This window comes from Lithobates pipiens, unplaced genomic scaffold (assembly GCF_037356315.1).
Source record: "Lithobates pipiens isolate NorthernLeopardFrog02 unplaced genomic scaffold, aLitPip1_a1.2 Scaffold_13, whole genome shotgun sequence".
Taxonomy (NCBI): Eukaryota; Metazoa; Chordata; class Amphibia; order Anura; family Ranidae; genus Lithobates; species Lithobates pipiens.
The window spans coordinates 404,100,623-404,124,333 of record NW_027507718.1 but is presented as its reverse complement, the minus strand read 5'-3'; the positions used below and the strand labels follow the sequence as shown (position 1 = coordinate 404,124,333).

The window sequence follows — 23,711 nt, the reverse complement described above, 5'->3', positions numbered from 1 at the left end:
TTTCTCCAGCTAATCAGTGTTTAATTAATTGGGGGCGACCACATCTGGCTTTTTTACCCTGCCAAATGAATTTAGACAGTATCATTTGGAGGGATTTGAAGTAACTAAGGGGGAGTGGAATGGGTATAGTCTGGAATAGATATAGTATTTGGGGGAGATGGAATATTTTGAACGCTGCCAGGTGACCCATCCAAGAGAACTCAGGACGCCAGCCTGGCAAGATCTGTTTGTAGTTTGATTCGGATCGGTATCCGCATTTGGAGCGTACAGTGCCTTGCGAAAGTATTCGGCCCCCTTGAACTTTTCAACCTTTTGCCACATTTCAGGCTTCAAACATAAAGATATAACATTTTTATTTTTTGTGAAGAATCACCAACAAGTGGGACACAATTGTGAAGTGGAACTAAATCTATTGGATTTTTTAAACTTTTTTAACTAATAAAAAAATGAAAAGTGGGGCGTGCTACAGTATTCTGACTGATAAGTAAAGCTTTGCTGATCTTCTTGTAGCCTTCACCTTTTTGTGTAAAGAAATGATTTTCTTTCGCAGGCCTTGCAACATTTCTCTTCCATGTGGTGAAATGGGAAGGGATTTTCTTTGTTAATGACTTCAGCTCCAGAAGGTCTATCCCTCTTCATGACCAGGCCATTTTTTGCAATACGACACTGCGCTACTATAACTGACAATTAGTGTAGGTGTAGTGAGCTTGGTTTAATAAGAATGGCAGGCGACCCTGTTACAATTTATCTAAGTAGTTGTCCAGCGCTGGGACTCCTTCCTTCAAGCCCCTGTGTTTCCGGGTTTAAGCCACCACTTGTGATGGGCCAGTGTTGGCAGGAAGGATCTGCCAGTGGTTAAACACACACACTGAGGGAAGGCCTGACCACCTGTGTTAGACCTGAGATCAGCAGTGAAGCCCAATGATTAGTTGACGGGAAGATAGGCTTTTACAACAAACATAGGGGTTCTGGCCACTTGGGACTCCTCAAAGACGTGTCCACGCTTCTTGTTCAGCACACCATAAATGCCACCTAAACTTGCTCTGGACACTGGATCTCCACCAAGTAGATGGGCTCCATTAGCCTGGGCTGGGCAGTGATGGCAGCAACCCCAATGCAAGAAGAGGACTCTTCTTGCAGTGGGAATGATCTGTCCACCTCCACGATGAATGACATCAGCATGCAGGCTGACGTCATGAATGTCAAACCTGGCACCTCGCATGTTCTCTTCACACAGAACTCCCTCTTTGGTGTCCCACAAGCTAGCAACAACACTGTCCTTGAGCTCATTGAGGTACTGGACACCTTTGATAACATCAAGGACTGAAATGGATATTTTGATGATAGGCAACTCCTATCCTCATATTGATTAGTGGTTCCAAATTAATAACTACTGCAGTAGGGAACAGACACAAAAGATACGCTCAGCATCTTTCCAAATAACCGTTCTCCTTTATTATGACGCATTTGAAGGCTTTTATACACATGATTACGTAGGTATCACATTAATATTACAATTGTACGTTTATGGTAACAAGGGGCGTTACATAGGCAGGCTTATTCTAATCAGAACTCGAAAGAATGCAAAACATGTACTGAAAACATTATTAGTGCCGTGTGCACAGTGAGGGCATCGTGCAATACATATAAAATAGAATACAATTGTATACAGAACCTACAAATTTCCATAACAGTCTCCTCTCTTTTGATCAATATTTTGATCACTAACCATACCTGCTATCACCTTTAACCTGGAACCTCCACACGCTTAGGTGGAGGTAGTCCTGGCCAAAGAGGCAAAAATGACTTTTCACTGTGAAAAACAAATGATTGATAAGACATATTTACAGAGTACTGGCTGTACACTCCTGTGGCCAGAATGGCCTTCTAGCTTAATTGCTGGTATGCTGACTTATCAGCACATGTAAACACAGACAATTGTACATAAAATGGAAGAGGTACAAAAGACAAAAATGACTTCAACATGGCTAAACTACTTTTCAAATATATGTATCCCTTACAATTAAAGTAATTGAATCAAAAAGTACCCAAGACTGTGATCGCAAGAGGGAAACAAATCAGACACAGAGATTTCTTTAATTTGGACATTTTTGCAGTCTGGTGTGGATTTGGGTGACTTTTCCTTCAAGTTTTGCAAAACTGTACATAAAATAGATGCTGTATTGAGTCTCCAAACATTTCCTTATATATAAATGTGTCTTAACAATCCACATGTCACCTGGCTTTAGTTTTAGATCCTTCCAAACTTTTAGGATCTGGAATTGGGGAGAAAACACATAAATGAGTTTGTCAAAAACTTTAAAAATACAGCAACATTCTCTGTGAGATCCGAATGGAGGACTTCAGCTGCTGAGACAAAATATAAGCAAGTGAGCAACACACTCCCAAACCAATTCCCATAGGGAGAGAGTCCAACATCCCCCTACGGGCTTGATAAAATATAATAAAACATTCAGGCAAAAGTTTTCTAGTTTCTTATTCTACTTTGTCCGCTATGTTGTAGACAGTAGGGGGTGTAAAAATAAAACCTCAAAACGTCTAGTAAGGACTCTCCTATAAAAATGATTTCCTCTGTTACTGTCTGTAGATTCTGCACTCTGTACTTATGAACTACTTCTGAGAACACCTTTTTACTAACTGTGGCCTTTGCAGTAGCATTTGCCACTGGACATCCAGAAAACATGTCCATACAAACAAAATACATACTCATAAGATCCTGACTTGGGCATCTGGATATATATTTTTGCTATTTCTGGAAGGGATGTTCAGCTTTTGGTAACACCTTTGGTAACAGATAAAACAAAAAGTGGTATGTTATAAAAACAACTGTGGAGAACCCTGGCTCTATCCCACGCTCATTTACTAAGGCAGCCATAACTACTTGTGACTGATGACATGGTCCATGTGTCAAGCTGAAGGGAAAAGAGTGTCTGGCAGACATAAATGATCACCTTTTCCAAAGTCTTGTTTCGTAAGAAGTTGCCCTCTGTGGACCACTTGTGCTTCTCGTTCTGGGGTCCTTAAAGTTGAATTATTAATCCCAGCTATACTGGGCCAGAACTAGGGTGGAATCTGTGAGCTGCACAGACCCAGCAAGTGTCCGGGGCTGTCCCGAAAATGCCTTACCGATCAAGGAAGTCTGGTAACTCAAATGTAAGCAAAAGGCTTACCTCAGCCGGCTGATTATCAGAAATTCCCGGATCGTCTCAAGCTCCTCGTTTCGGATACTCAGGGTCACCTGATAACCCCTGCTGGGCTGGCTTCGCCACCTAATATGGATATTTTGATGATAGGCAACTCCTATCCTCATATTGATTAGTGGTTCCAAATTAATAACTACTGCAGTAGGGAACAGACACAAAAGATACGCTCAGCATCTTTCCAAATAACCGTTCTCCTTTATTATGACGCATTTGAAGGCTTTTATACACATGATTACGTAGGTATCACATTAATATTACAATTGTACGTTTATGGTAACAAGGGGCATTACATAGGCAGGCTTATTCTAATCAGAACTCGAAAGAATGCAAAACATGTACTGAAAACATTATTAGTGCCGTGTGCACAGTGAGGGCATCGTGCAATACATATACGGTACAAAAGGTAAACCGCGCTACTCAAACAACAAAAGAAAGCAACCTATAAGCAGCAACCCTAATCGTAATACTCCGATATCAAACTAAATAGGTGAACAAAATGAGCTGCGCTAAAAACAATGAAACTAGAAAATAATCAAACACCAAAAAACCTAATCAACCTATACCAATAGACGTAAAAACAATATTAAATTGACAGAAAAATGTGATTAGTGAATAGTATACATGAATACTAACGTATCGTCATAAAGTGAATAAAGTGTATACTAGACCTAAAATGACATTGATGTGAATATTACAAAGAAAACCCCCACAATAATTAATGTAGATTGACACAAAAAAAGGGTTATAATGTGTGCTAGATTTAAACGAATAGTATTAACTAAAATAATATTCAAAAAACCATAAAAAGTTCATATGTGATGAAAAAAATATATTTATATATAGTCCCAAGATTAATATTGGTTCTTCAAACTTGACATAAAAGTGCAAAAATATCCACAAATGCGTGTATATAAAAACAAAAAAAATTTTTCAAAACAATCCTCCACCAGTGAGAAGAGGGGCCGCTTACCAGAGCTTTAGATCCCAGTGTTAGTGAGATCAGTAAGGCAACAGCACAGAGGTTTCTGGGTGAACCGTCACAGGCATCCCACCATCTCCATCTCCAATATGAAGCCTCCAATCGAGAAACGAAGGTGTCGTAGATTGCTGACACCACGCTGTCTCTATCTCCAATACGAAGCCTCCAGTCCGGGAACGAAGGTATCGTGGATCATATAAAAAATCAAAGACACTCGCATAGCGTAAAACCACTTGGTTTAATAAAGTAAAGTTTAAAAGATTTACACTCACATGCGTAAAGAAAAAACGATCATATAAAAACGAGCCGGCCGGACTCGTGTGCCGCCCGCACTTCCTGGTTGGGCGTAGAACGCGGAGACGTCAGAACGCCTATCTCCCTACGCGCGTTTCGTCACGAACGGACGTGTTCACGGGATGCGGGACGGCGTTCTGACGCACCGCCTATATACAAATTCCTAAACGGACAGCCTCGGTCTGAGCTCCATGCTGTCCTCTCAATCCACCATGTTGGGTGAGGGAAAGAGGACTGGAATGCCCATATTAGCCCCCAGTCCACCATTTTACATAAGAAAAAAGGGGTAAAGATTTTTGCCCTACCATTACGCAGAGGCAAACCCATAATAATAACCCTCCCGATTCTTTTAGGAACCATAAATTAAAAATACAAAATTGTTATAGAAGTACATAAAAAGAAATTAAAAAATTTCTTTCAAATATCAATTGAAAAATATATTTATCAAAAGGTATCCAATAAAATAATAAAACAATATTAAACACAAACAAAACAATCCAAACGGATAAACAAGACAGCTTCTGTAGTAAAGATATATACTGTCTCGTATGTCCAGATACTAATACGTTCTTAATTGAAAGAATTATATACCAGTGGAAATTGGAAACTTTTTATAGTAGTAAAACCACTGATATGGCGTGTCAAAAAATGATAAGGGCAAAAAAACCTCATTGGGGACTCATGGAACTCACACCAAGTTTACAGTTGAAAAAGCAGCAACTACCACAGGAAGCTTAAGCTATGTAAATTATTCCAACCAATCATATACTATTCAAGAATTGTCAATAAACGCATTTACGTCTACTTCAATATTAAGACCATGAGGAACATAACTTTTTAATCTGTGTATCCACATCATTTCAAGCTTGGAAATGCTTCTTACCAAATGGGTTCCCCTCCAATGGGGGTTGAACTTGTCAATTCCCATAAATATTGTGTTGGTAGGGTCTCTATTGTGTGCCAGCAGGTAGTGTTTGGAGACCGAATGCTGGGTATATCCTCTACGAATATTCCCAATATGCTCATTCAAACGTACATGTAAAGCACGTTTGGTCCGCCCTACATACTGGAGGCCACAAGGGCACTCCAGCATGTAGACCACTGCCTCTGAACAGCAGGTAATAAAGGGTTCTATGGTATAAGACCTAGATGTGACCGTAGATCTAAAGGTAGTACTTCTCCTAGACCGACAGCCATTTAAGCTACATACCGTGCACTTCCTGCATTGATAGTACCCAGTAAGGTTCGAGAAAAAATGCGGACGATTCGTGGGTGGGTCCAAAACATTAGGGGCCACCCTATCCCTCAAAGAAGTTACGCCTCTATAAACTACTTGGGGTCTGTCAGGCAAAATGGTTCCCAATACCGAGTCGTTCCTAAGTACATGCCAATGTTTTTTAAGTATATGTTTGATCCTAGTGTGTTGGCAGGAATAATTGGTGATGAAGGGGTAACGAAAATTGTTTTGACGGTCTCCTTCTCGTTCCTTTAGTAAATCGGATCTTTCTACTTGACTAATCTCATCTATCAGACGTGTCAAGGGTTCAGGTGGATAACCTTTATCAATGAACCTCTGAGTGAGAACGCGGGCCTGTTGTATAAAAACATCCTGTTCTGTACAGTTACGTCTCAATCTTAAGAGCTGACTTCTAGGTACTGATTTGAGCCAAGATGGATGATGGCAACTAGTAGTAGGTATAAAGGAGTTCCTATCGGTGGTTTTAAAGAAAGTTGATGTAATAAAACGTTCTCCTTTAATAGTGATAGTAAGGTCTAAAAAATTTATTTTAGTAAGACTGGCTTCATAAGTGAGGTGTATACCCCTGGTGTTGGCGTTAAGCTCACTCATAAACAAGGAGAGATCCGATTCACTCCCATCCCATAGGAGGAGGATGTCGTCTATGTACCTGGCCCAAAAGGTCAGCTGTGGCCTGACACGGGCATAGACGACATCCTCCTCCCATTTCCCCATAAACAAATTCGCCAAACTAGGGGCATATTTGGCCCCCATTGCGACCCCTTTAATCTGGCGAAAAAAATCCCCTCCAAACCAAAAAAAGTTATGCGTAGCCGCATAGTCTAAAAGTTTCATAATAAAGATTATTTGTTCTGAGGGGAGGTCAGAAAACCTTTCTAGGGAATCTGAAACGGCCTCTAGGCCCATATTTTGGGGTATGCTTGTATAAAGTGACGCAACATCTGCAGTCACCAGCAGAGTCCCTGGTTTAGGATGGTATCCCTCGAGAAGGTTAATTATATGCCTAGTGTCTTTAATAAATGATGGCATTCGACGCACTAGAGGTTGTAAAAAGAAATCTATATACCTGCCCACCCGGGAAGTGATGGAATCGATCCCACTAATAATGGGTCGTCCCGGGGGGCAGGTTAGACTCTTATGGACCTTAGGTAGGTAGTAGATTACAGGGATTCTAGGAGTTTTTGGGACAAGAAAGGCCTTTTCTTTCTTATTTAAGATTCCCTGATCGAATCCCTCGGCAACAAGGGACTCCAAAGTTCTTTTATATTGTACATTTGGATTAGAGGGTAGGGAGATGTAGGTAGCCCTATCTCCCAAAATCCGATTCATCTCGCCTATATAGTCATCCTTATTAAGGATGACTATGCCCCCCCCTTTGTCCGCTGGGCGGATGACCACATTTTTATTGTTGCAAAGGGATTCAATGCCAGCATCAATCACCTCTTTATTTCTAACTTTTTTTATACGCAATTCTTCAAGGTCTTTGAGGGCCAGATCGCGAAAGACTTTTAAAGAGGGACACAAATGCCCAGGTGGGTTGAAAAGTGATGGATTAGAAAGCCCCGAGTGACAATAGTCGCCAGAGGTATTTCTAAGAAAGTTGGTAGGATTTGAAGCTACATATCTTTGAATATTGAGTTTTCTAACATACCTATGAATATCCATGTATGTTTGAAACTTGTTCATGTTTTTGGCTGGGGCAAACTTGAGGCCCTTATCCAGGACACTCAGTTCACAATTACTAAGAGTGGCCGAGCTAAGGTTAAAAATACCTGCACCAGTTATGTTCTTGGTCTTTTTGGGCTGAGTACGCCTCCCCCCTCTAGTTCCTCTCTTAGCTCGACCACTCTTTTGATGCCTTGGTTTGGCCTGGGAAAACCCCAATTGCTGTGGCTTGGGTTCATACCCAAGTTGCCATTACCAGAGCTTCCCTGAATGTCATTATAGGGACCCATATTGTTAGGCCTCAGATTAGTCTGACTAATCTGAGGCCTAACAATATGGGTCCCTATAATGACATTCAGGGAAGCTCTGGTAATGGCAACTTGGGTATGAACCCAAGCCACAGCAATTGGGGTTTTCCCAGGCCAAACCAAGGCATCAAAAGAGTGGTCGAGCTAAGAGAGGAACTAGAGGGGGGAGGCGTACTCAGCCCAAAAAGACCAAGAACATAACTGGTGCAGGTATTTTTAACCTTAGCTCGGCCACTCTTAGTAATTGTGAACTGAGTGTCCTGGATAAGGGCCTCAAGTTTGCCCCAGCCAAAAACATGAACAAGTTTCAAACATACATGGATATTCATAGGTATGTTAGAAAACTCAATATTCAAAGATATGTAGCTTCAAATCCTACCAACTTTCTTAGAAATACCTCTGGCGACTATTGTCACTCGGGGCTTTCTAATCCATCACTTTTCAACCCACCTGGGCATTTGTGTCCCTCTTTAAAAGTCTTTCGCGATCTGGCCCTCAAAGACCTTGAAGAATTGCGTATAAAAAAAGTTAGAAATAAAGAGGTGATTGATGCTGGCATTGAATCCCTTTGCAACAATAAAAATGTGGTCATCCGCCCAGCGGACAAAGGGGGGGGCATAGTCATCCTTAATAAGGATGACTATATAGGCGAGATGAATCGGATTTTGGGAGATAGGGCTACCTACATCTCCCTACCCTCTAATCCAAATGTACAATATAAAAGAACTTTGGAGTCCCTTGTTGCCGAGGGATTCGATCAGGGAATCTTAAATAAGAAAGAAAAGGCCTTTCTTGTCCCAAAAACTCCTAGAATCCCTGTAATCTACTACCTACCTAAGGTCCATAAGAGTCTAACCTGCCCCCCGGGACGACCCATTATTAGTGGGATCGATTCCATCACTTCCCGGGTGGGCAGGTATATAGATTTCTTTTTACAACCTCTAGTGCGTCGAATGCCATCATTTATTAAAGACACTAGGCATATAATTAACCTTCTCGAGGGATACCATCCTAAACCAGGGACTCTGCTGGTGACTGCAGATGTTGCGTCACTTTATACAAGCATACCCCAAAATATGGGCCTAGAGGCCGTTTCAGATTCCCTAGAAAGGTTTTCTGACCTCCCCTCAGAACAAATAATCTTTATTATGAAACTTTTAGACTATGCGGCTACGCATAACTTTTTTTGGTTTGGAGGGGATTTTTTTCGCCAGATTAAAGGGGTCGCAATGGGGGCCAAATATGCCCCTAGTTTGGCGAATTTGTTTATGGGGAAATGGGAGGAGGATGTCGTCTATGCCCGTGTCAGGCCACAGCTGACCTTTTGGGCCAGGTACATAGACGACATCCTCCTCCTATGGGATGGGAGTGAATCGGATCTCTCCTTGTTTATGAGTGAGCTTAACGCCAACACCAGGGGTATACACCTCACTTATGAAGCCAGTCTTACTAAAATAAATTTTTTAGACCTTACTATCACTATTAAAGGAGAACGTTTTATTACATCAACTTTCTTTAAAACCACCGATAGGAACTCCTTTATACCTACTACTAGTTGCCATCATCCATCTTGGCTCAAATCAGTACCTAGAAGTCAGCTCTTAAGATTGAGACGTAACTGTACAGAACAGGATGTTTTTATACAACAGGCCCGCGTTCTCACTCAGAGGTTCATTGATAAAGGTTATCCACCTGAACCCTTGACACGTCTGATAGATGAGATTAGTCAAGTAGAAAGATCCGATTTACTAAAGGAACGAGAAGGAGACCGTCAAAACAATTTTCGTTACCCCTTCATCACCAATTATTCCTGCCAACACACTAGGATCAAACATATACTTAAAAAACATTGGCATGTACTTAGGAACGACTCGGTATTGGGAACCATTTTGCCTGACAGACCCCAAGTAGTTTATAGAGGCGTAACTTCTTTGAGGGATAGGGTGGCCCCTAATGTTTTGGACCCACCCACGAATCGTCCGCATTTTTTCTCGAACCTTACTGGGTACTATCAATGCAGGAAGTGCACGGTATGTAGCTTAAATGGCTGTCGGTCTAGGAGAAGTACTACCTTTAGATCTACGGTCACATCTAGGTCTTATACCATAGAACCCTTTATTACCTGCTGTTCAGAGGCAGTGGAATACATATAAAATAGAATACAATTGTATACAGAACCTACAAATTTCCATAACAGTAACATCAAGGACGTTGGGTCCTGTTCCATCAGGGCCAAAGCACCAGATCCTCCTGGCCTCTGTCACATCCCATTCATACTTCTCTGTCAGGTAACTGACACGCAGCTTCAAATCCTATCAGAACTGACATCTCCTTTGTCAATATCTTCAGCCAGACCATCGGGGAATGGCCAGGCTTTCATGTACAGATGGTTATACTTGTTGGGGGACTTTTGATAAGCAGGGCACATAGGACTCTTCGCTTATAGTCTCATGGTATGATAGGACAGGGTCAGATTTCTTGATGTGAATACAGCATGGTCCTCTTTCAGATCTTTAAGGCAGATTTCCAGATGAAGCTCACCAGCTCCAGCAATGATGTGTTCTCCAGACTCTTCAGTTATGCACTGCACCATAGGATCAGACCTGGCCAGACATTTCAGACTTTCAACTAGTTTTGTCAGCTGGGTTTTTTACCTCCACAGCCACATGGTCGACAGGTCTGACTATATTACCACAAGGTATGTCCTCAATGGGCTCAACATAACGACCCATCATCAGGATGGTCCTCTGAATAGGTTTCAAGTAGAGAGCCTCTTTCTTGCCTGGTGTGTAGTTGGGATCCATAATACACACTTTCTAGCCTGTAGATACAACCCTGGAGAAGACACGGCCAAGGCATAGATACGTCCCTTATCAGATGTAGGCACCATCTTGGATATATACATCATCAGGAGTCCCTTAGGATCACAGTTTTTCACATCCATGGCAGCCTCATAATTGGGTGGTCCCTCGTACAAGAGCTCACAGTGGTATGTCTGTGCAGTGACAAGTGATGGCAGATGGATTGTGATCATCTGAAGCAAGGCATCGCCAGCAGGCAACCGGCGTCTTATTACAGCCCGCTTTCATTCCTCGTCTTTGTCCTCTGCATCCAGCTTCATATCCAGCTTCTCGATCAGTTTGACGTTTTCATCTTTCTTGAAATTCATGATGTCGTCAAATACCTTGAAAATAGGATCCAGAATAAGTTGGCTAAGGGTCCTTTCACACGGGGCGGATCAGTTCTGATCCGCCCCGTGGATGTCCGTTTGCTCAGCGGGGATCACTCCGCCGATCCCCGCTGAGCAGGGAGATGACAGGTCTGTCTCTGCACACTGCGCAGGGACGGACCTGTCACAGCGCCGCTCTCCCCTATGGGAGATCGGATGACGACGGACCGCAGTGCCCGTCGTCATCCGATCCGATGCGCAGACGGATGGAAAAATAGCTTTTTCCTCCGTCACACTTTTTCGGATCGGAGCGGGTCGGATGTCAGCGGACATGTCACCGCTGACATCCGACGCTCCATAGAGCTCTATGGAGCACCCGTTCAGGTCCGCCTGAAAAACTGACAGGCGGGCCTGAACGGCACGTTGGTGTGAAAGAGGCCTTAAGGTACATGGTAACTTTTTTTCATCAGGAGAGGTTGCAGATTTGCTGAATGTACCAGAAGCTGGATTAAAGCACTTGTCTCCCCAAAGCTTTTTCATCATGTCTTCTACTTTCTTTGCACGTTCTGTTGATGAAAGCTGTGCCTTCTCTCCTTTGGCAGCAAATTTGGTGACATACATCTCAGAAAACTGCTTTAGGGTGAAAGCCCATCCAAGCAGACCGTAACGGAAGCTGACTGTGCCGATTACTGGATCGACCATGATGTTCCCCATAGGTCCAGTTTCTCCCTCTCCATAGTTAGAGGTGATCTCAATATTTCCCACTATTCTCTGGAAGGTCAGGTACAATTCTTCAGGCTCCAGTTGAAGTTCCAGCAGAGCCCGGGCCATTTTATTCATCATGAGAACTGGCTTGACCCTTTCTGCAATGGCCTGCCACAAGGCAGTCTATGTCTGTGCACACACACCTGATACACTGCCAACAACTACAAGAGCCCCGTTTGTGACACGGAGAGCAGCAATGACCTCAGAGGAGAAGTATTTGTGTCTGGGAGAGTCGATGAGGTTAATAAGGAAACCAGAACCATATCCTTGCACTGCTTGATGAAAGCCAAGTCAGTTTCCATGAACTCATAAAACAAGGAAATTGACATAGATTTGATGATGATACAACGTTCTTGCTCATCTTTCTGAGTATCTGTGAAGTGTGTTTCACCAGCTCTGGAGGAGGCGATGATCCCGGCTTTACATACCAAGGAACTCATCAAGGTGGATTTGCCATGGTCAACGTCAGCAATCACAGACATGTTTCTGATGTTGGTCTTTTTGTCCATGATCGCTTGGATCTAGTTTACGGTGAAGTTCACCATGGTGTCGGATGTCTCCAGATTCTCCTAGAACAACGGAGTTTGAGAGACACCTCACTGATGGAGGGCTTGGGGAAAAAAGGCAAATAGAGCTTTCTTATGGTGGTATTTGATCACCTCAGCAGTTTTTATTTTTTTGAAGTATAACCACTTTCAGACTGGACCATTTTGCTGGTAAATGACCAGAGGTCTTTTTACACTTTGGCACTGCGCTGCTTTAACTGGTAATTGCGCGGTCATGCAATGTTGTACCCAAACAAAATTTGCGTCCTTTTCTTCCCACAAATAGAGCTTTCTTTTGATGGTATTTGATTGCCTCTGCGATTTTTATTTTTTGCGATATAAACGTAAAAAGACCGCAAATTTTGAAAAAAAATGATATTTTCTACTTTTTGTTATTAGAAAAATCCAATAAACTCAATTTTAGTCATACATTTAGGCCAAAATGTATTCAGCCACATGTCTTTGGTAAAAAAAAAGTCAATAATTGTATATTTATTGGTTTGCGCAAAAGTTGTCACATCTACAAACTAAGGTACGTTTTCTGGAATTTACGCAGCTTTTAGTTTACGACTGCCTATCTAATTTCTTGAGGTGCTAAATTGGCAGGGCAGTACAAAACCCCCCCAAATGACCCCATTTTGGAAAGTAGACCCCCTAAGGAAATTGATAAGAGGCATGTTGAGCCCATTGAATATTTTATTTTTTTGCCTCAAGCGATTGAATAATGACAAAAAAAAAAATATTTTATTTTTTTTACACAAAGTTGTCACTACATGATATATTGCTCACACATGCTATGGGCATATGTGAAATGACACCCCAAAATAAATTCTGCTGCTTCTCCTGAGTACGGGGATACCACATATGTGGGACTTTTTGGGAGCCTAGCCGCGTACGGGGCCCCGAAAACCAAGCACCGCCTTCAGGCTTTCTAAGGGCGTAAATTTTTGAGTTCACTTCTCACTACCTATTACAGTTTTGAAGGCCATAAAATGCCAAGATGGCACAAAACCCCCACAAATGACCCCATTTTAGAAAGTAGACACCCCAAGCTATTTGCTGAGAGGCATGTTGAGTTCATGGAATATTTTATATTTTGCCACAAGTTGCGGGAAAATTACAAACTTTTTTTTTTTTTTTCACAAAGTTGTCACTAAATGATATATTGCTCATGCATGCCATGGGCATATGTGAAATGACACCCCAAAATAAATTCTGCTGCTTCTCCTGAGTACGGGGATACCACATATGTGGGACTTTTTGGGAGCCTAGCCGCGTACGGGGCCCCGAAAACCAAGCACCGCCTTCAGGCTTTCTAAGGGCGTAAATTTTTGAGTTCACTTCTCACTACCTATTACAGTTTTGAAGGCCATAAAATGCCAAGATGGCACAAAACCCCCACAAATGACCCCATTTTAGAAAGTAGACACCCCAAGCTATTTGCTGAGAGGCATGTTGAGTTCATGGAATATTTTATATTTTGCCACAAGTTGCGGGAAAATTACAAACTTTTTTTTTTTTTTTTTTTTTTTTTCACAAAGTTGTCACTAAATGATATATTGCTCATGCATGCCATGGGCATATGTGAAATGACACCCCAAAATAAATTCTGCTGCTTCTCCTGAGTACGGGGATACCACATATGTGGGACTTTTTGGGAGCCTAGCCGCGTACGGGGCCCCGAAAACCAAGCACCGCCTTCAGGCTTTCTAAGGGCGTAAATTTTTGAGTTCACTTCTCACTACCTATTACAGTTTTGAAGGCCATAAAATGCCAAGATGGCACAAAACCCCCACAAATGACCCCATTTTAGAAAGTAGACACCCCAAGCTATTTGCTGAGAGGCATGTTGAGTCCATGGAATATTTTATATTTTGCCACAAGTTGCGGGAAAATTACAAACTTTTTTTTTTTTTTTTTTTTTCACAAAGTTGTCACTAAATGATATATTGCTCACGCATGCCATGGGCATATGTGAAATAACACCCCAAAATAAATTCTGCTGCTTCTCCTGAGTACGGGGATACCACATATGTGGGACTTTTTGGGAGCCTAGCCGCGTACGGGGCCCCGAAAACCAAGCACCGCCTTCAGGCTTTCTAAGGGCGTTACAGTTTTGAAGGCCATAAAATGCCAAGATGGCACAACCCCCCCCCCAAATGACCCCATTTTGGAAAGTAGACACCCCTAAATTTAGGGGTACACTAGTGAGACTAGGTAATAAATGGCGGGTGCCCTGAAACTATAAAAAAATAACTAACCAACCAGCGTCACCTGTAACAGTTATATGGTGATCACTGGTGAAAGGGTTAACTAGGGGGCAATCAGGGGGCTTTATGCGGTAGTATATGGGGGTCCCTGGCGCTATAAAAAGCTGCGGCGAACCTAAATACCTACCTGCCTAACTAGCGTCACCTGTGACACTAATACAGCGATCAGAAAAACGATCGCTTATTAGGCTGGGTTCACACTGGAGCGATGCGGGAACGCCACGAATGCGCGGCGGGTTCCCGCATCGCATGCCTCCCGGCGGCAGTTCACACTGCCCTATGCGAACTGCTGGGAGTGTCAGTGAAATGTTAATGACACCCCCAGATCAGTTCGCATATCGCAGTGCGATCTGCAAACTTGGATCGCATGGTGTGAACACCCATGCGATCCAATTCTGCTGCGGACCAAAAAAAGGGTCCCGTGCCAGTTTGCGTCGGGTGCGGCGGGTGCGACACGAATTCAGCCATACTATCTGTATAGCTGAACTCGAATCGCACAGAGATCGGATGTGATTTGCACTGCAGTGCGGTGCGAATCACATCCGTTCTCATAAACCGCTGCAATGTGAACCCAGCCTTAGTGACACTGGCGACGGGGGGTGATCACGGGGTTAAACCTTTATTGGGGGGGTTAGGGGGTACCTTAGAACTAAAGGGGGCTAACCCTAACTGCCCTAACAGTTATTAGTCACAAATGACACCCGCCGGGTGATCAGGGGGTTAAACCTTTATTAGGTAATAAATGGCGGGTGCCCTGAAACTATAAAAAAATAACTAACCAACCAGCGTCACCTGTAACAGTTATATGGTGATCACTGGTGAAAGGGTTAACTAGGGGGCAATCAGGGGGCTTTATGCGGTAGTATATGGGGGTCCCTGGCGCTATAAAAAGCTGCGGCGAACCTAAATACCTACCTGCCTAACTAGCGTCACCTGTGACACTAATACGGCGATCAGAAAAATGATCGCTTATTAGGCTGGGTTCACACTGGAGCGATGCGGAAACGCCACGAATCCGCGGCGGGTTCCCGCATCGCATGCCTCCCGGCGGCAGTTCACACTGCCCTATGCGAACTGCTGGGAGTGTCAGTGAAATGTTACTGACACCCCCAGATCAGTTCGCATATCGCAGTGCGATCTGCAAACTCGGATCGCATGGTGTGAACACCCATGCGATCCGATTCTGCTGCGGGCCAAAAAAAGGGTCCCGTGCGAATTTGCGGCGGGTGCGGCGGGTGTGGCGAATGGCTGAACTCGAATCGCACAGAGATCGGATGTGATTTGCACTGCAGTGCGGTGCGAATCACATTCGTTCTCATAAACCGCTGCAATGTGAACCCAGCCTTAGTGACACTGGCGACGGGGGGTGATCACGGGGTTAAACCTTTATTGGGGGGGTTAGGGGGGCACATTAGAACTAAAGGGGGCTAACCCTAACTGCCCTAACAGTTATTACAGTCACAAATGACACCAATGCAAAAAAAAAAAAAAAAAAAATGACATTGGTGTCACTGTGACTGGGGGGCAGGGGTAATTGGGGGGGTGATCGGGGGGTAAAGGGGGGGTGTGAGTGTGCCTGGCATGTTCTACTGTGTGTGTAGAGTGTTGGTGCAACTCACCGATCCGCTCTCCTCCGTGTCGGAACGAAAAATACCGACACGGAGGAGAGAATACATCACTTCCTCTCCTGTGTTTACATTACAGGAGAGGAAGTGATGTCACGGGGGATTTCTATTCGTCGGGAGTGATCGCGAGGGGGTGGCCATGAATGAATGGCCGCCCCCTCGTCCCGGATCGCTCCCGGACGAAAACCGACCGCCGCAGGCACCGGGCGGGGGCCCGATCGGGCCCCCGACCCGCGGGAAGGCAGGGACGTACAGGTACGCCCATATGCCTGCCCGTGCCATGCTGTCGACGTACATCGTCGTGCGGCGGTCGGCAACTGGATAAACAAAAAAAGACCAACATTTTTGGAAAAGGAACGATATTTTTTACTTTCTGCTATAAAAAATATCCAATAAAAACTGTAAAAAAACAAATTTCTTCATCAATTTGGGCCAATATGTATTCTGCTACATATTTTTGGAAAAAATCCCAATAAGCATATATTGATTGGCTTGTGCAAAAGTTATAACATCTACAAACTATGGGATATTTTTATGGAATTTTTTTTTTACTAGTAATGGCAGTGATCAGCGACTTATAGAGAAACTGTGACATTGCGGAAAATTGGACACTAAGTGACACTTTTTTGGGAATCAGTGACACTAATACAGTGATCAGTGCTAAAAAAATATGCACTGTCATTGTACTGACACTGGCAGGGAAAGGGGTTAACATCAGGGGCGATCAAAGGGTTAAATGTGTTGCCTGGGGGTGCTTGCTAACTGTGTGGGGGATGTTTTGACTGGGGGAAGACAAAGATCCATTTTCCTGCTTAGCAGAAACACAGGATGTCTGTCTTCCCCTATCACAGAATGGCGACCCGCTAACTGGCTCCCACTGTGTTCAATCACAGCAGGAGCAGGTCGCCGGTGGCACGCATGTACGCTCCAGATCTGGAAAAGAAGATGACGTACAATTACCTGATTTTGCGCTGAAGGGCCGACCCGGCCACAGTACATGTATGTGAGGCGGTCCGGAAGCTGTTAAGTAAGTAGTTGAATTCTTGTTAATTAGGATTTTGGTGTCTAAAATTTTGCTCTGCCCCAAGGACTTTTATTGGGATGTATTTATTTTTGCAACATGGTCTTGAATGAATTTCTTAGGAATGTTAGACTTACCAGTTACGGTATTTCTCTGAACCTTTCAGGATGGCACACCTGTGAAATCAGGGCTCCTCCCTACAGGAAACACAATCAATTGACAGCTTATTATAAGTTCTCACCCTTCCCTGTGATCCCCAGTTTGTAATAAAGTAATCCCGAACTGGTTCACAAGGAGAATCATTCCACATAGGTACTCATCACCTAGTGTTCCATCCATTTTCCCTCCAACATAGGGCGAGAAGTAGGCCTGCTGTCCTGGAAGGTTTGTAGAAATGCTGTTACGTTAAGTCTAACATAGGTTTTCTCCTTTCACTTTTGGGGACGGCACACCTGAAAGGCTAATCAAGTAACCACATGCCTACCTTCAGGGTGGGACCACAGTTGGTAGGGTCTTCTGGCCAAAGGCAAAGTCTAACTGTGACAAACTAGGGGGTAATTTGGGACTTTAGATGAAGCGATTGGAAAGTGGAGGTGAGTTGTAAGTACATAATATTCAATTGATGACATAAATCTAAAAGCATAAAGAGTATTTATTGATTTGATATATAGTACAAAGCACATATAAAAAGCATAAACATGATGAACGAATTAGTACAAACATCATAACACATGATCAGGGTAATAAAAAATATATTTAAGTAGATACCATGGCACATAGATGCCACAGCAACCTGCCCAAGACCGCCACATGTGCCCACATGGTGTGTATATGTCTATTAAAAAATATAATATCGTAAAATATAAAAATGCTGGATAAGAATCAATCCATATGGAGTATTAACTGTGGCATCAAGTGTAGCTCGACGCGTTTCATGGATTTTTTCCTTCCCAATGGCAGGTATTTTTTTTTTTTTTGGAATTTCACACCCACACACACTCATGTGTTTTTTCAGAACCACTTCACCATACATGCTTTTGCACCAATACTTTTTGATATTTTCTTACTTTGAACACTTTTTTGTGATGTCATATTGGGTTCACTATTAGATTTAAATTATCCACTTACACTTACATTTCAACCATATGCCTACATACACACTTAGTTTAATATTTTTGTTTCTAGATACTCCGGCTTCATGGATTACACGTCATCACTTTTCGCCATAGGAAGTTGTTCCGTTTATATTTCACCCACTTTTTGTCTACCTGATGCTGCATCTTTATATTATGCTGCCTCAGCTCCCGCGGTGGGGTCTATATCTGCGGCCTGCCCTTGGCCGGTCACCATGCGTTGCGGTTGCTGCTTGGGTTGGTGAGTGCGGTTGGTGAGCCGTTTATAGATATCTTGTATGTTTCTACTCTAAACAATTATATATACTTTATAGGAATCACTGATGCATCTGCTCCTGACGAGTGGAAAAATCCACGAAACGTGTCGAGCTACACTTGATGCCACAGTTAATACTCCATATGGATTGATTCTTATCCAGCATTTTTATATTTTACGATATTATATTTTTTAATAGACATATACACACCATGTGGGCACATGTGCCGGTCTTGGGCATGTTGCCGTGGCATCTATGTGCCATGGTATCTACTTAAATATATTTTTTATTACCCTGATCATGTGTTATGATGTTTGTACTAATTCGTTCATCATGTTTATGCTTTTTATATGCGCTTTGTACTATATATCAAATCAATAAATACTCTTTATGCTTTTAGATTTATGTCATCAATTGAATATTATGTACTTGCAACTCACCTCCACTATCCAATCGCTTCATCTAAAGTCCCAAATTACCCCCTAGTTTGTATACATTACCGGGATGGAAGCACCTTGAGGTGCTTCATTTAAAGTCCCAATTCCCCCTCTCTTTTGCAAGTCTAACTGTGACAATACTTTCACATGGTAGTGATTCAGGAACGTATCCTGACTGGACCAGGTGGCTGTGTTGCAGATTTGTTCCCAGGAGGCCCGTTTTCTCAGCCTAGGAAGTTGCTAGTGACCTGGTTGAATGGGCCTTAACCTTTGCTGATAGTGGGACCCAAGAACTCTCATAAGCCAGGGAGATTGCTCCCATGATCCACTTTGAGACTGAGGCTTTAGAAGCCGGAATTCTCTTCCTTGGCCCAGCATATAAAACTAGTAACTGATTGGATCTCCTAAACTCTTTTGTTCTTTGTAAATCGGTAAGGAAACATCTTCTTACATCCAGGCAATTTAATTTAATTTCTTTCTCTTTTTTTTTGTTTATCACAAAAGGACGGCAATGTTATATCTTGCGTCCTACGAAATAAACATGCTACCTTTGGTAGATACAAAGGGTCTGGCCTGAGGGTGACTATCTGGCTGTATCAATAAGAAGGGTTCCTTCATGGACAGCCTTTGTAGACCCCCAACCCACCTGGCTGTGGTAATTGGTAACAAAAATTATAATTTTAAGGTTAGAAACTTAAAAGGAACCTCCTCTATTGTAAACAAAGCATTTCCCCGTTCTGCCTAGTGACAGGGCAGTGATCACAGCTCTCTCTCATTGAGAGCTGTGATCACTGTCCTGTGTTTTGAAGTTCAGCCCCCTAACAGTTAGAATCACTCCCTAGGACACACATAACCCCTTCACTGCTAGTGTCATTTACACACTAATCTATGCATTTTATAGCATTGATTGCTGTATAAATGACAATGGTCCCAAAATAGTGTCAAAAATGTCCGATGTGTCTGCCATAATGTCGCAGTCCCAAAAAAAATTGCAGATCAGATGGGTACAACGGCACGCAACCGCCAGTTAAAGCAGCGCAGTGCTGAATCACAAAAAGTGCTCTGGTCAGGAAGGGGGTAAATTCCTCCGGGGCTGCAGCTTGCGAATCAAGCTCTCCTTGGCCACCAGGGCACTATCAGGAGGACCTGGCCTGGGGACTGGTTGAGCTTCTGAAGGACCCTCGGAATCAGTGCTAGGGCTGGGAAGGCGTATGCCAGCCTGTACTGCCAGCTGTGAGACAGGGCATCTAATCCTTTTGGGAAATAGAGAAATATGTTTCACCTTTCTGTTCTCTAGGTTGGCGAACAGATCTATTTCCGAAGTGCTGCACCTGACCTTGGGTTTTTCCTTTCTTAGGTGGGCCCCCCACCTCCAGGTGCTGGCATCGGTGGTCACCTATACTAGATCCCACGATCTGCCCCCTTTTAGGTTGTCAGGCACTGTCCACCACTCCACACCAGGGAAGATAGCTGGGGTGAGTACTATATTCTGGTCCAGGGACTCCCTCTTCTTGTTCCAGGGGGACATGAGGAAGAAGTGAAGGACTTGATTGAAGTTGCGCCCAAACAATGACCGGTATACTTGCTGATATCAGGCCCAGTGTTCTTAGCACCTCCCTTCTGGAGCATGACATGGTTTTTATCAAGTCACCCTTTGATGAAGCTAGTTTTGCCACCTTGTCCTTTGGCAAGAAGAGCTTCTGTAGTTTTGTGTCTACTAGGTAGCCTAGCAAGGTCTTGACCTGTTCTGGTTCGAGGGAGGATTTTTCCGTGCCCATTATCCAGCCCGGGCTTTCCAGGACCGACATTACCTTGTTGGTATCTGATCTGACTTGGGCAACTGACAGTCCAGAGACCAGTAGGTGGTCCAGGTAGGGAATCAGAGATATACCCCGCAGATGCAAAAAGGCTACTGCTTCTGCTAGGATTTTGGTAAAAATTGGGCTGGCTGTTAACCTGAATGGAAGGGCTCTGAACTGCCAGTGAAAAAATCTCCCTCCCGACGACTACTATGAACCTCAAGAATGTCCGATGAGCCAAGTGAATTGGAACATGCTGATAGGCATCCTTGAGGTCCAGTGTTGTCATGAAGGCCTCCTTCATGAGGTTTTTGCATACGGAGCAGATACTCTCCATTGAAATCTTTTTGTATTCCAAGAACTAGTTCAGGTTTCTTAGGTTTACTATAAGCAGATACTTTCCTGGCGGCTTGCAAACAACAAATATATGGGAGTAGAATCCTTGGATCTGGCAAATGTAGGTGCTGTCTGATATCTTTTCCCACTGTGGGACAAAGTGAGACAGGCGACCCCCCACCTTGATTTCGGCGTCACTTAGTTTTTTTGGCACCAACCCTGGGGGAGGAAAGCAGTAAGTTTCTCTTTTGTCTACCCCTACCATTCGTGTAGGATCAAATCCTTTAGGGACTGGTGGAGCGTACCTTGTCCTGTGCAGAGGTCACTCTGGGGGGTCTGGAATCTCCTCTGTGGCATATATCACCTGTAGGAGCCCATCCAGATCCTCCAAGGTGAAGAGGTGCCTCCATAGCCTGTCTCCTGTGTCTTGCTTAGCTGGTCTGGATTCACCTCCCCATCTAAGCTGTGGTCTGATTTGACCTGGCTTACCATTTCTCCCCATCCTCCTCTACCTGGGCTAGTAGTAGTGACTGTGAGGAAGGGAGGAGAGCACTAGGTCCCACTCCAGAGAAACTCTCCTGGGAGGATGAGCCTTCTCTAGGAGCAAGCTCCTCTGGGTCAGGGCCCTGGGCTGTTGATTGCCACGCCGGCTGGAGACCAAGATGGCCTTTTATTTATGAGGAAGAGAGCAGCTGGCGGCAGCATTTTTTTGTGCTTACAGCGATGGCATGCACTCCCTGCAACCAGGCACTGGTGCAGCCTTGAGGGCAACCTGTGAGGACAAGCCTGCAGGTTAGTTCAGCCCTCCCTGGCTGCCCTAGAACCTGTCTCAACAGGGGACCATCCATCCCTCCCCGATCATTTGGTCTCAAACAAAACAAACATGCTGCTGTGTTTGGAAAAAAACACTATCAATAGTGGGGGATCAAGGGGAAGGATGGGGACTGTCAATTGATCCCCAAGCTGCCAATTGATTGTGTTTCATGCAGGGAGGAGCCCTCATCTCTCAAGTGTGCCATCCTGGAAGGTGATAGGAGAAAATAGTTTTTTGCAAGCAAATTAACAAATTTTGGTTGCAATCAATGGCCCACATTTGTATGAGTAATTTGTAGTATAGTGTCCCATAGAAAATGTTGATTCTGAAAGTAAAGGTTTTCTGACAAATCTGTTGGGGGTGTACTCATTTATGCTGAGCCTTGTCTATAATGAAAAGATACCGGAACAAAAAAAAAAAAAAAAGTGGTGTGCACTGCACACATCTACAAATGACTGGCTGGGTCAGATGTGTGGACAAGATTTGTTGCAGCTGAGGTAGAATTGGGACTTAAACAGAAGAGTACAACTTGCAAAGACGCACTTTATTGCGTGTCCAACGTTTTGGTGGGGTGCAGCCTTGATAAAGGTGGGCTGAAGCCCACTGAAACATCAGACATACAATAAACTGCTTTTTTTGTAAGGTCCTGAGTGTGCATCAACTTCAACAAATCCTGTCTAGGGAGAGAAAAGCCTAAGAGGATGCCAGAAGACATTGCTAACCATCTTTTCCTTTTTCTATTTCTTTTGTGCATAGTACTGGCCTGTGCCAGTTACGAATTATGAATTTAGTGCTCATAACACTGGCAAAACGAAATATCAAAACAAAAATAGGGGGGGAGGGGGGAGAAAGAGAGAGGGGGGGAGAAAAAATAAAAAAAACAGTAGGTACTGTTAACACTTTTTATTAATGAACACAATGAAAACTGTTTCCTTCGCTTTAATTTGAAATACAGAATTCCACAGTACCCATACTGTGTGGATAAATTGTTAGAGTCTTTACACAAGACTGAGATGGCTGCTTTCTGAATTACAAATAAAACCCTGAATTTAAAAATGAACTAGGACCTGGACTAACATTCACATGTTGAAGTTGTAGAAAAAAAATAAATAAAAAAAAGTGCAGTGGTTTCTCTAACTGCATGAGCCTCTTGAATTCAGGCATATAACTTATACCTAACAAGTGCATGTCCCTTTGAATACCGTACATTTGATTTTATTCCCTGAACACAGAAAGAAAAAAAAGAAAACAGAAAATAAAAATATAGGGCATAAAAACATTTGTCTTGATTTCAGATTACCTGTTTGAACCCAGCACACCCTTACCTTTTCACATAACCCTTTCCTTTCCTCCACAGCAAGGGAAATGATTAGCTCCTTGGTACACAAATTTTCCAGCCTGTTGGAATTCTGTGCGTCAAAGAGCTCCTTTCCTATTAGAAGTACTTAGCAACCTCTACAGAAGCCAAAATAATGGTGTGATCCTCACAGAAGTGCTATGTTAGCATGAGATTATGATCATGCAAAAAAAATAATCACCAAATAGAACCAGTCAGGTTTAATATTGCAGCTACTATTGTTGACCATTTTTTAAAGGTTTCGTCTCCACTACTGCAAGTTGTTGTGCAACTTGACACGTGAAGTTGCATGACAAGTCAAATTCCATGTATTTCAATGGTCGCCGTTCTAATTGGTGTGACTCAAGTAACAGCAACTCCAGAAAAGGTTTTTGTACTACTTTGGTGCAACTTGTTCTCCCATGGTTCACCAGTTGCACGACATTGCGTCAAAAATCACATTGCAAAGTCGCACT

The 23,711-nt window shown here is 43.3% G+C and overlaps 1 pseudogene; it reads right to left on the bottom strand.

The window, feature by feature from the left end:
- Positions 1-737: 737 nt before the first annotated feature.
- LOC143975242 (elongation factor 2-like) lies at positions 738-12,207 on the bottom strand (annotated as a pseudogene).
- Positions 12,208-23,711: the final 11,504 nt, after the last annotated feature.